The sequence below is a fragment of the Pongo pygmaeus genome, chromosome 1 (genome assembly GCF_028885625.2).
Source record: "Pongo pygmaeus isolate AG05252 chromosome 1, NHGRI_mPonPyg2-v2.0_pri, whole genome shotgun sequence".
In the NCBI taxonomy this organism is placed as follows: domain Eukaryota; kingdom Metazoa; phylum Chordata; class Mammalia; order Primates; family Hominidae; genus Pongo; species Pongo pygmaeus.
In genome coordinates this window covers 114,128,017-114,141,110 of record NC_072373.2, presented here as the reverse complement: position 1 = coordinate 114,141,110, position 13,094 = coordinate 114,128,017, and the positions used below count along the sequence as shown (strand labels likewise).

Here is a 13,094-nt window from a genome sequence, read left to right as displayed (position 1 = left end):
GAGAAGATACAGGCAAAGACATAGAAAACTTACTTAACAAAATAATAGCTGAAAACTTACTGATATCATTTGGATGATTGTCCCCTCCAAATCTCACGTTGAAATGTAATTCTCAGTGTTGGAGGTGGGGCCTGGGAGGTGTTTGCCTCATGGCTTGGTGTTGTCTTTGTAATAGTGAGTTCCCACAAGACCTGGTCATTTAAAATGTGTAGCACCTTCCCTCCAGCTCTCCCTCTCCTGCTTCTGCTTTCGCCTGTGACATGCCTGCTCTCCCTTTGCATTCAGCCATGATCGTAAACTTCCTAAGACCTCCCTAGAAGCCAAGCAGACTCCAGCACCATGCTTCTTGTAATTCTTGCAGAACTGTGAGCCAATTAAAACTCTTCACTTTATATATTACCCAGTCTCAGGTATTTCTTTTTTATTTTTATTTTTTGAGACAGGGTCTCACTCTGTCACCCAGGCTGGAGTGCAGTGGCACAATCTCAGCTTACTGCAACCTCCACCTCCTGGGTTCAAGCAATTCTCGTGCCTCAGCCTCTCGAGTAGCTGGGACTACAGAAGTGCACCACCACACCAAGCTAATTTTGGTATTTTATAATTCAGTTGCCTGGCTGGTCTTGAACTCCTGAGCTCAGGCAATCCGCCCACCGTGGACTCTCAAAGCGCTGGGATTACAGGTGGGAGCCACTGTTCCTGGCCTCAGAAATGCAAGGACGGCCTAACACAATTAGTGAGTTCTCGTTCTGAGTTCACACAAGATCTGATTGTTTAAAAGAGTGTGGCATCTCCCCCTCTCTCTCTTGCTCTTGTTTTTGTCCTGTGACATGCTGGTTCCCTTTCCACCTTCAGCCATGATTGTAAGCTTCCTGAGCGCCTCATCAGAAGTAAATGCTGGCACTATGCTTTCTGTACAGTCTGCAGAACTGTGAGCCAATTAAACCTCTTTTCGTTATAAATTATCCAGTCTCAGGTATTCCTTTATAATAACAAAAGAATGGACTAACACTGTTTCCAAGTCTTGCAAGACATGTAGACATTCAGATATAGGAAGCTCAAAGATCACAAAATAGATTCAACCCAGAAATGTCTTTTCAAGGCACATTATAGTCAAACTGTCAAAAGTCCAAGAGAAAAAAATAATTCAAAAGTCAGAAAGAGAACAGCATCAAGTCACATATAACAGAATCTCCATCAGGCTAACATCAGATTTCTCAACAGAAACTTTACAGGCTAGGAAAAAATGTTATGCTATGTTAAAAGAGCTAATATAGCCTTTCCCAGACAAGTAAAAACTGAGAAATTATCATCACTAGACTGATCCTACAAGAAATGCTTAAGGAGTCCTACATCTAAAAGTGAAAGGATGATATCTACCATCATGAAAACACATGAAAGTATAAATCTCACTGGTACAGCAGATGTACAAATGAGAAATAGAAAGGAGCCAAACATTACCACTACAGTAAACCACCAGACTGCAATAATAAGCAATAAGAGACAAAGAAAGGAATAAAGTATATACAAAACAACCCCAAAACAATCAACAAAATGACAGGAATAAGTCCTCACCTATCAATGACAATTTTGAACATGAACAGATTAAATTCCTCACTTAAAACGTGTAGACTGGCTGAATAGATTAAAAACAAAACCCAGTTATATGCTACCTACAAGAAACTCACTTCACCTGTAAAGACACATATAAACTAAAAGTGAAGAAATGGAAAAAGATTTTCACACAAATGGCAATTCAAAATGAGCAGAAGGGGCTATACTCCCATCAGATAAAATAGACTTTAAGTAAAAAACTGTAAAAAGAGACAAAAAGGTCATTATTTAATGATAAAGGGATCAATTCAGCAAGAGGATATAATAATTCTAAATATATATATATTTATGTATATTTTTGTACATTTTGTACTTGTATATTTTTGGAAATTTATGTACATAAAAATATATGTATATTTTATACATATATATTGGAGCACCCAGATATATAAAGAAGCAAATACTATTAAGTCTAAAGGGAGATAGACTACCATACAATAGTATCTGGGGACTTCAACACCCCACTCTCAGCATTGTACAGATCACCTAGATAGAAAATCAACAAAAACATTGGACATAAACTGCACTTTAGAAAAATGGACCCAACAGACATTTACAGAACATTTTATAAAACAAATGCAGAATGTACATTCTTCTTAGCAGCACATGGAACATTCTTAGGTATAGACCATATGATAGGCCATAAAACCAGTTGCAACAAATTTTTTAAACTTGAAATTATATCAAGTATCTTATTTGGCCACAGTGAAATAAAACCAGAAATAAATAACAAGAGGAACTTGGAAAACTGTACAAGTACATGGAAATGAAACAACATGCTCCCAAATGACTGTGGAGTCAATTAAGAAATTAAGAAGTAAATCAAAAATATTCTTGAAACAAATGAAAACGAAAATAAAACATAACAAAACCTATGGGATACAGTAAAAGCAGTGCCTAGAGAGATGTTTATAGCAGTAAATGCCCACATCAAAAGAGTAGAACAATTTCAAATAACCTAATAATGCACCTCAAGGATCTAGAAAAGCAAGAACAAATCAAACTCAAAATTAGTAAAAGGAAAGAAATAATAAATATCAGAGCAGAACTAAATGAAATAGATACTAAAAAAATAAAATAAAATACAAAGGACGGCGCAGCACAGTGCGGCGGAGCAGCTCCTGCTCGCCTTTCCCCCTTGCTGGGCGAGAGGTGCCTATGGCACCTGGTCGCCGCCGCTGCTGCTACCGCCATCGCCACCGCCACCGCCGCTGAGCTGGGTGCTGTCTCTATGGCGAGGAGGAGGAGGTGGAGCGCGACCTCAGCGACACAAGTACATAAATAAAGGAGAAAATATTTTATGGAACAAATCTTCAATCAAATATAACATTCTGATGCTTGGCATCGAGACCCCCTTGTGCCCTCACTACGCCAGCAGCAACTGTAGCTCATAGCCCAAGAATTTGTGAAGTTTGGGCTTGCAACTTGGATGAAGAGATGAAGAAAATTCGTCAAGTTATCCGAAAATATCATTACGTTGCTATGGACACCGAGTGTCCAGATGTGGTTGCAAGACCTATTAGAGAATTCAGGAGCAATCCTGACTATCAGTATCAACTATTGCGGTGTAATGTAGACTTGTTAAAGATAATTAGCTAGGACTGACATTTATGAATGAGCAAGGTGAATACCCTCCAGGAACTTCAACTTGGCAGCTTAATTTTAAATTTAATTTGACGGAGGACATGCATGCCCAGCACTCTATAGAGCTACTAACAACATCTGATATCCAGTATAAAAAACATTAGGAGGAAGGAATTGAGACCCAGTACTTTGCTGAACTTATGACTTCGGGAGTGCTCCTCTGTGAAGGGGTCAACTGGTTGTCATTTCATAGCAGTTATGACTTTGGCTATTTAATTAAAATCTTGACCAACTCTAACTTGCCTGAAGAAGAACTTGACTTCTTTGAGATCCTTCGACTGTTTTTTCATGTCATTTATGCTGTGAAGTAGCTCATGAAGAGCTGCAAATGTGGTGGCAGAATAGGTAGAGCTGGAACGGATAGGACCACAGCATCAGGCAGGATCTGATTCATCGCTCACAGGAATGGCCTTTTCCAAAATGAGAGAAATGTTCTTTCAAGATCATACTGATGATGCCAAATATTGCGGTCATTTGCATGGCCTAGGTTCTGGTTCCTCCTGTGTACAGAATGGCACAGGCAATGCATATGAAGAGAAAGCCAGCATGCAGTCATGACATGAAATAGTCCTTTTATTTTTATTTTATTTCGAGCTACACACATGCTTGTATATAGATTTTATCTCTGGTTGAATCCCTTGAACAACAGACAGTACCTCCCCCCATCTTTCAAGGGCCATTTTATTGTCTGCCTTTCAGTACCAAGTATGACCATTCTTATCTCAGATCTTAATAAAAAGAAACACAGTCAGGTTAAATTTGGCCTTAATTTAATATAATTTAATGGGGAAAGAGACATCATATTGAATATTTTGATAAACTTTACCTACTCGAATTTGGTTTATTTTTCCCTTTTCCTAAATTAACTAGCACTGAGTGTAATTTATTTCCCTGTCTCCTATCTCTCCCTTCCATCCTGCAGGCGTTTTAGCTATTTGAGATTGTGAACCATCGATTTTGCACTTTAGAGAGTGATTCTGACTCAAAACCTCTGTTTTATCAGAAATTTTGTTTTTTCTTTATCTTAGCTGGAAAAATGACCATCTGCCAACTTTACACAGTATTTACTTGTTTTTGACCCACAGAATATAGCACATTCATTGTGCAAACTGTCAATTCAGCAAAACCAAAAAAAAGACAAGAAACTACTGAGGAGCTTAGTAACTGCTGTTTCTGTACGTAGCGTTTAATCTTCCAAGCGCTTCTAGTGTCTTTCAGTTTTTAATTGGCATGTGTAGGCTGCTCTGTGACTGAAGAATTTTAAAACCAGCTTTACACCGTTCAGGAAAAATCTTTTGTGATTGGATGTTTAGTATCTGCCAGGAAACTGGTACTCAGGATGTTGAAGCTACAGTTATTTTATGATAGCACACTTCCCTTGATCTGCTTGTTTTTATTCCATCACTGTTTACCCTTTATTTTATTTCATTTTGTAGCCATACTTATGATGCTCTTGATTTGTTGGTTACACAAATCAATTTTATTAAAATCCAAAGATAACAAGTCTTTAGGTATATTTTGTACCAAATTAAATTAAAGACAAAAATTGTGCTTTCATAGTTGCTACAAAGATAAATAATGAAGAAATTTGGTACAAAACAACAAAATATAATATATATATACATATTCATATATATGTATGTATGTATATATATATATATATATATATATATACACAGCTAATAAAATTACCTGAAGAGTGTAATGCTTGTTTTTTCTTTGTGTGTGTATATCTTTGCAATCTATTTTATATATATATTGACAAAAGAGACTGTGAAATATTTAGCCATGCAGAACATGTGACCAGACCAGAGCATTTGTAGGAAGACTTTTTGGTAATCATTAAATCTACCCTGCAATGATGGACTACAAGTTATAATGTGTGTTACCTACACTTCAATCAGTAATGTTAACAAATCTCCAAATGTTAGCCACATTGGTTTGTCTCCCTTGTACATTCTTTATTCGTGATATTACAGTGCTGTAACTGGGTAATCCTTTTTAAACAAAAGATTTTTTACAGAACAGAAGGTATTATTTGTTTTTAGAGCTTTTGTAAGTAAAGACTTCAAAAATATTTTCTTATAAAAAAAGTAAAAAAAAATACAAAGGATTAATTAAATAAAAAATTGGTTTTTTGAAAAGAAAAAATTGATAAACCACTAGCTAGAGTAAGAGAAAAAAAGAGAGAAGACTCAAATAAATAAAAGCAGAAAAAAAGGAGACATTACAACTGCTACCACAGAGATCCAAAGGACGATTAGAGACCATTATGAATAACTATACACTAACAAATTGGAAAACTTAGAGGAAATGGATAAATTGCTGGACACATACAATCTACCAAGATTGAACCAGGAAGAAATAGAAAACCTGAACAGACTAATAACATTTAATAATACTGAATCAGTAATAAAATTATCTGAACAATAACAAAAAAGCCCAGGACCAGACGGCTTTGCTGCTGAGTTCTACCAAACTTATAAAGAGGAATTGACACCAATTATTCTCAAACTATTCCAAAAATCTGAAGAGTAGGGAATTCTTCCTAAGTCATTCCATGAGGCTACAATTACCCTGATACTGAAACCAGATAAGGACACAATAAAAAATAAAACTACAGGCCATTATCTTTGATGAACACAGATGCAAAAACCTTCGACAAAATACTAGCAAACTGAATCCAACCACACATCAAAAAGATACCATGATCAAGTGGGATTTATCACAGAAATGCAAGGATGGTTCAATACACACAAATTTGTTGTGTGATACATCATATCAACAAATGAAGGTCAAAAACCTTATGATCATCTCAATAAACACAGAAAAAGCATTTGATAAAATTCAACATCACTTCCTGATCAAAACTCTCAACAATTCAGGCATAGAAGGAACCTACCTGCTATTTGTTTTGTGTCTCTACCCAAATCTCATGCCAAATTGTAATTCCCAATGTTAGGAGAAGTACCTGGTGGGAGGTGATTGGATCTTAGGGGTGAATTTCCCCTTTGCTGTTTTCATGATAGTGGGTGAGATCCAGTTTAAAAGTGTGTAGCACTTCCTTGTTCACTCTCTCCCTCTCCTGCTCTGCCATGGTAAGACGTGCTTGCTTTCCCTTTGCCTTCCAACATGGCTGTAAGTTTCCTGAGGCCACTCAGCCATCCTTCCTGTACAGCCTGCAGAACTGACTCAATTAAACCTCTTTTCTTCATAGATTACCCAGTCTCAGGTAGTTCTTTATAGCAGTGTGAGAACAGAACAGACTAACACTACTTCAACATAATAAAGGCCATATATAACAAACCGATAGCTAATATCATACTGAATGGTGGGGCTGGGACTTGGGAGGCTAAGGTGGAAGAATTGCTTGAACCCAGGGGTTTGAGGCTGCAGTGAGCTATGATCACATCACTGCCCTCTATCCTGGATGACAGAGCAAATGAGATCTTGTCTCCAAAAAGAAGAAGAAAGACATACAAAATATCCAACAGATATATGAAAATATGCCCAACAACACTAATCATCAGGGAAATGCAAATCAAAACCACAACGAGATATTATTTCACCCCAGTTAGAATGGTTATTATTACAAAGACAAAAAAATAACAAATGCTCATGAGGATGAGGAAAAAAAGGAATTCTCATACACTGTTGATAGGAATGTAAATTGGTATAGCCATAATGGAAAAAATATGGAGGTTTCCTAAAAAACTAAACATGAACTACCCTATGATCCAGCAATCCCACTACTGGGTATTTATCTAAGGAAAGGAAGTCAGCATATCAAAGGAATACCTGCCCACCCATGTTTATTTCAGCACTGTTCACAATAGCTAAGATAGAGAATCAGTGTAAGTGTGCATCAATAGATAAATGGATAATGTGATATATACATAATAAAATACTATTCATCCATAATAAAAGGTTGAAATCCTGTCATTTGTGACATGGACGGAACTAGAGATCTTTATGTTAAGAGAAATAAGCCAAGAACAGAAAGACAGACATTGTATGTACTCACTCATATGTGGGAGCTAAAAAAAGTTGATCTCATGGAGGTAGAAAGTAGAATGGTGGTTTCCAAAGGCTGGAAAGGGTGGTAGGGAGATGAAGAGAGGTTGTTTAGGGGGTACAAACATACAGTCAGATAGAAGTAATAAATTCTTAGTGCTTAGTAGCACAAAATGATGACTATAGTTAACAATAGTTTATTTTATATTTCAAAATAGGGAGGAGAGGCTGGGCACGGTGGCTCATGCCTGTAATCCCAGCACTTTGGGAGGCCAAGGCAGGGGGATAACCCGAGGTCAGGAATTCAAGACCAGCCTGGCCAACACTAAAAATATAAAAATTAACCAGGCATGGTTGTGCATGCCTGGAATCACAGCTATTCGGGAGGCTGAGGCCAAGAATCGCTTGAACCCAGGTGGTGGAGGTTGCAGTGAGCTAAGATGGTGCCACTGCACTCTAGCCTGGGTAACGGAGCAAGACGTTTTCTAAAAATAATAATAATAATAGGGATAAGATTTGAAATGTTCTCAAGACAAATGAGTGATAAATGTTTGAGGTGATAGATATTCTAAATACCTTAATTTGATCATTACACATTTATGCATAGCTCAAAATATCACATGTACTCCATAAATATGTATAATTTTTATATATCAATAAAAAAGAATGCTATCAGTATAGTTTACACTTTTTAAATTTTAATAAAAATTTCTTTAAACAAACAAAAGTGTTTTCTTCCATAGCAGTAAAAATGATTCCTGTCTATAACTATGTAAATGGATTTTGCCCCACAGAGACTAGAAATCATTGGAAGTCAAATCTTGATTTAAACTGATTTTAATATCTTACCAGTTTCCTTATTATTTAAAGAGTTATATAAAGTGTTGATACATGTTTATTTTAAATTTCCATGAGAGTCATGAATTTGCCATTCTGAGACTATCTTAGCACTTTTGGAGATCATCCAGTAAGCTGCTCCAGTGACTCACCTGAAGGAGTCAGATGAACTGCACTGCATGAGACATGCACCCCATGGGCTGCCTAAGTCCAGGCACATCTTTTGTTAGTTCTCAGAGTGGCTTCCAAGTGGCAATGGAATCTCAACTTCTTTGGTGAGCGAACTTTTAATATCAGCAGAAATTATGTTTTATTGTATGTCAGCTTAAACATAATTTTGAAGGTCTTAGAAAACATAAAACATAGAACTAATATTAAAGTGAGCTAATAAAAGGAAAATATCGGATACAAACATTGAGTACTAAGAATAATTTTAATTTATTTTCTTTTGCTTCTTATTTTCATATGCAATAGAGCAGCTATCTTTCAGTCATTTTTGCCACTTTAAGAAAGTATAAAATGATTGGGTGACTGTAGAAAGTTGTGCTTTGTGTATTCAAGATCTTTGATGATCTGCTAAAATGCTTGTATATGACAGAAGTCAATTACCTATTCTCCATTTTCTGCAAAACAGAAATTAATTACTTTGATTAAAAGTAATAATAATATAGCTGGCTAAAACTATATCAGAACAATAGTAACAAGGAAAATAACCTGCATGTTTATTTTTCAAATGAAAAGAAATAGTCCTAAAGTAACAGTTTCTTCCAGTTAGAGGAAGAAAGAGCATAATGAAGGACAGAGCTCAAGCAGAATGAATTGCATTTGCCTTGGTTTAAAGCATCTGAGTCTGAAAAGAAATTATGAACTCTACTAAAATTTTGGCGAACTATGATCAGTTTTAATGGACCTGCTTTCTTGGTTTATTGATTAATGACTTCATTTACAACGTGAAAGGTTATTAATTATCATCTCTGCAATCTGCCTACAGATAAAAAATTCCATGTCTTAGAATAATTTCCTGTGTTTTTGTTGACTTTATGATTATTAAAAAAAACAGAAGTACTAAGTTTCTGTGGAGTTGTATTATTTTCTTCGGTTTATTTTTTAATATTTTATTATAATTAGGTTAAGTTGCTAAATGTTGTTCCTCAGTCACCCAAGACCCTCTCTACATCAAGTGATCAATTCTGTTCCTACGACCTTTTTGAATTTGCTCTCCCAAGATCAGGCCCTACATTTAGAACAAATAAAAAGTAATATTTTCAGAATATTATTTACACCTAGAACTATTATTAAGATAACCCCAAGGGCCCATGGAAAATAGCCATAATTTTTTATTTTACCTTATAACTAGGAGAGATGTTAGAAATAATTAGGTTTGTTTGGCATGCTTCATATTTCTTAACCAGCTCAGCATTTATTGTAAGAGCTGCAGAGGAGGCTGGGTGCAGTGGCTCACACCTGTAATCCCAGCATTTTGGGAGACTGAGGCAGGTGGATCACCTGAGGTCAGGAGTTCGACCACCCTGACCAACACAATGAAACCCCCTCTCTACTAAAAATACAAAAATTAGCCAGGTAAGGTGGTGGATGCCTGTAGTCCCAGCTACTCTGGAGGCTGAAGCAGGAAAATCTCTTGAACCCAGAAGGTGGAGGTTGCAGTGGGCTGCCAAGATCATGCCAGCCTGGGCAACAGAGAAGGACTCTATCTCAAAAAAAAAAAAAAAAGTCGGGTGCAGTGGCTCATGCTTGTAATCCTAGCACTTTGGGAGGCCAAGGCAGGCAAATCACCTGAGGTCAGGAGTTCGAGACAAGCCTGGCCAACATGGTGAAACCCCATCTCTGCCAAAAATACAAAAAAAATAGCCAGGTGTGGTGACTCATGCCTGTAATCCCAGCTACATGGGAGGCTGAGGCAGAAGAATCACTTGAACCCAGGAGGCAGAGGTTGCGGTGAGCCAAGACTGTGCCACTGCACTCCAGCCTGGGTGACAGTGCAAGACTCCATCTTAAAAAAATAAATAAATAAAAAATAAGAAGAAACTGCAGAGGAGGAATTATTAAATCATAGAAAACGTAGAAAACACTTAGCCCTCCCTGAATTAAGTTTGAATGGGTGAAATATTGTTAATATAAATATTTCAAAAACAATATGCTTTATGTGAAGGCCCTGGAGATTCTTCAGTGTGTTCGCTATCCATAATATGTTTTTATCCTCAAGGAAAAGTGTTGATCAAATGTATACAAAATAGTTATAGGCCAGGCATGGGACTCACACCTGTAATCCCAGCACTTTGGGAGGCCAAGGCAAGAGGATTGCTTGAGTCCAGGAATTGAAGAACAGCCTGGGCAATATGGTGAGACACTGTCGCTACAAAAAAATAATAATTAGCCAGGCATGGTGGCTCGTGCCTGTTGCCCCAGCTACTCAAGAGACTGAGGTGGGAAGATTACTTGAGTACAGGAGGTTGAGACTGCAGTGAGCTGGGATCATGCCACTCCATTCAACCTGGGTGACAGAGTGAGACCCTGTCTCAAAAAAAAAAAAAAAGTTCTATATTTTACCCCAATGGGGAATTTTTTCTACCTTATAATTGGCCTCATCCTTCTAGTATTTCTCATCTACAAATAATTTTTGTTTTACTCTGATTCTTGCCAAACAGCTAAAAGGCTTTTAGAGGCTGCGTTTTCAACTAAGGAAAGTTTCAGAACCCCACGGAAAGGTTTGCATCAATAATTTTCAACTATTGATATTTGATATGGTTTAGCTCTGTGTCCCCACCCAAATCTCATCTTGTAGCTCCCATAATTCCCACCTGTTGTGGGAGGGACTCAGTGAGAGATAATTGAATCATAGGGGTGGGACTTTCCTGTGGTGTTCTCATTATAGTGAATAAGTCTCACGAGATCTGATGGTTTTAAAAACAGGAGTTTCTGTGCACAAGCTCTCTCTCTTTGCCTGCCACCATCCATGTGAGATTTGACTTGCTCCTCCTTGCCTTCCTCGATGATTGTCAGGCCTCCCCAGCCATGTGGAACTGTAAGTCCACTAAACCTCTTTCTCTTCCCAGTCTTGGGTATGTCTTTATCAGCAGCATGAAAATGGACTAATACAGTAAATCGGTACCAGGAGTGGGGTGGTGCTGAAAAGATACCTGAAAATGTGGAAGTGACTTTGGAACTAGGTAACAGGCAGAGGCTGGAAGTTTGGAGGGCTCAGAAGAAGACAGAAAAATGTGGGGAAGTTTGGAACTTCCTAGAGACTTGTTGAATGGCTTTGACAAAAATGCTAATAGTGATATGAACAATAAGGTCTAGGCTGAGGAGGTCTCAGATGGCGATGAGGAACTTGTTGGGAACTGGAGTAAAGGTGACTCTTGCTATGTTTTAGCAAAGAGACTGGTGGCATTTTGCCCCTGCCCTAGAGATTTGTGAAACTTTGAACTTGAGAGAGATGATTTCAGGTATCTGGCAGAATAAATTTCTAAGGAGCAAAGCACTCAATAGGTGACTTTGGGTGCTGTTAAAAATGTTCAATTTTATCAGGGAAGCAGAGCATTAAAGTTTGGAAAGTTCACAGCCTGATGATGCAATAGAAAAGAAAGACCCATTTTTTGAAGAGAAATTCAAGCCCACTGCATAAATTTGCATAAGGAATGAGTTAATTAATGAATGTTAACCCCCAAGCAATGGGGAAAATGTCTCCAGGCATTCAGAGGTCTTCACAGCAGCCCCTCCCATCACAGGCTTGGAGGCCTAGGAGAAAAAGATGGTTTCCCAGGCTGGGCCCAGGGTCCCTTTGTTGTGTGCAGTTTAGGGACTTGATCTGCATTGCAGCCACTCCAGCCGTGACTAAAAGGGGCCAAGGTACAGCTTGGGCTGTTGCTTCAGAGGGTGGGAGCCCCAAGCCATGGCAGCTTCCATGTGGTGTTGAGCCTGCGAGGGCACAGAAGTCAATAATTGAGGATTGGGAACCTCTACTGAGATTTCAGAGGATGTATGGAAATGCCTGGATGCTCAGGCAAAAGTTTGCTGCAGTGGTGGGGCCCTCATGGAGAACCTCTGCTAGAGCAGTATGGGAGGGAAATGTGGGGTCAGAGCCCTCAAGCAGAGTCCCTACTGGGACACCACCTAGTGGAGTTGCAAGAAGAGGGCCATGGTCACCCAGATCCCAGAATGGTAGATCCACTGACAGTTTGCACTGTGCACCTGGAAAAGCCACAGACACTCAATGCTGGCCCATGAAAGCAGCCAGGAGAGGGGCTATAACCTGCAAAGTCACATGGTCAAAGTTGCCCAAGACCATGGGAACCCACCTCTTGCATCAGTGTGGCCTGGATGTGAGACATGGAGTCAAAGGAGATCACTTTGATGCTTTAAGACTTGACTGCTGGGTTGGTTTTTGGACTTGCATGGGGCCTGTAGCCTCTTTGTTTTGACTAATTCCTCTCATTTGGAATGGCTGTATTTACCTAGTGCCTGCACCCCCATTGTATCTAGGAAGTAACTAACTTGCTTTTGATTTTACAGGCTCTTAGGTGGAAGGGACTTGCATTGTCTCAGATGAGACTTTGGACTGTGGACTTTTGAGTTAATGCTGGAATGTGTTAAGACTTTGGGGCACTGCTGAGAAGGCATGATTGGTTTTGAAATGTGAGGACATGAGATTTGGGAGGGTGTGGGGCAGAATGATGTGGTTTGACTCTGTGTCCCCACTGAAATCTCATCTTGTAGCTCCCATAATTCCTACGTATTGTGAGAGGTGCCTGGTAGGAGATAACTGAATCATAGAGTTGGCACTTTCCTGTGCTGTTCTCATAATAGTGAATAAGTCTCATGAGATCTGATGGTTTAAAAAATGGGAGTTTCTGTGCACAAGCTCTCTTCTCTTATCTGCCACCATATGAGAGGTGCCTTTCACCTTCTGCCATGATTGTGTGGCCTCCTCAGCTACATGGATGGAACTGTGAGTCCATTAAACCACT

At 38.6% G+C, this 13,094-nt stretch overlaps 1 pseudogene; it reads left to right on the top strand.

Moving 5' to 3' along the window:
* Positions 1-3,033: 3,033 nt before the first annotated feature.
* On the top strand, positions 3,034-3,813 carry LOC129012267 (CCR4-NOT transcription complex subunit 7-like; annotated as a pseudogene).
* Positions 3,814-13,094: the final 9,281 nt, after the last annotated feature.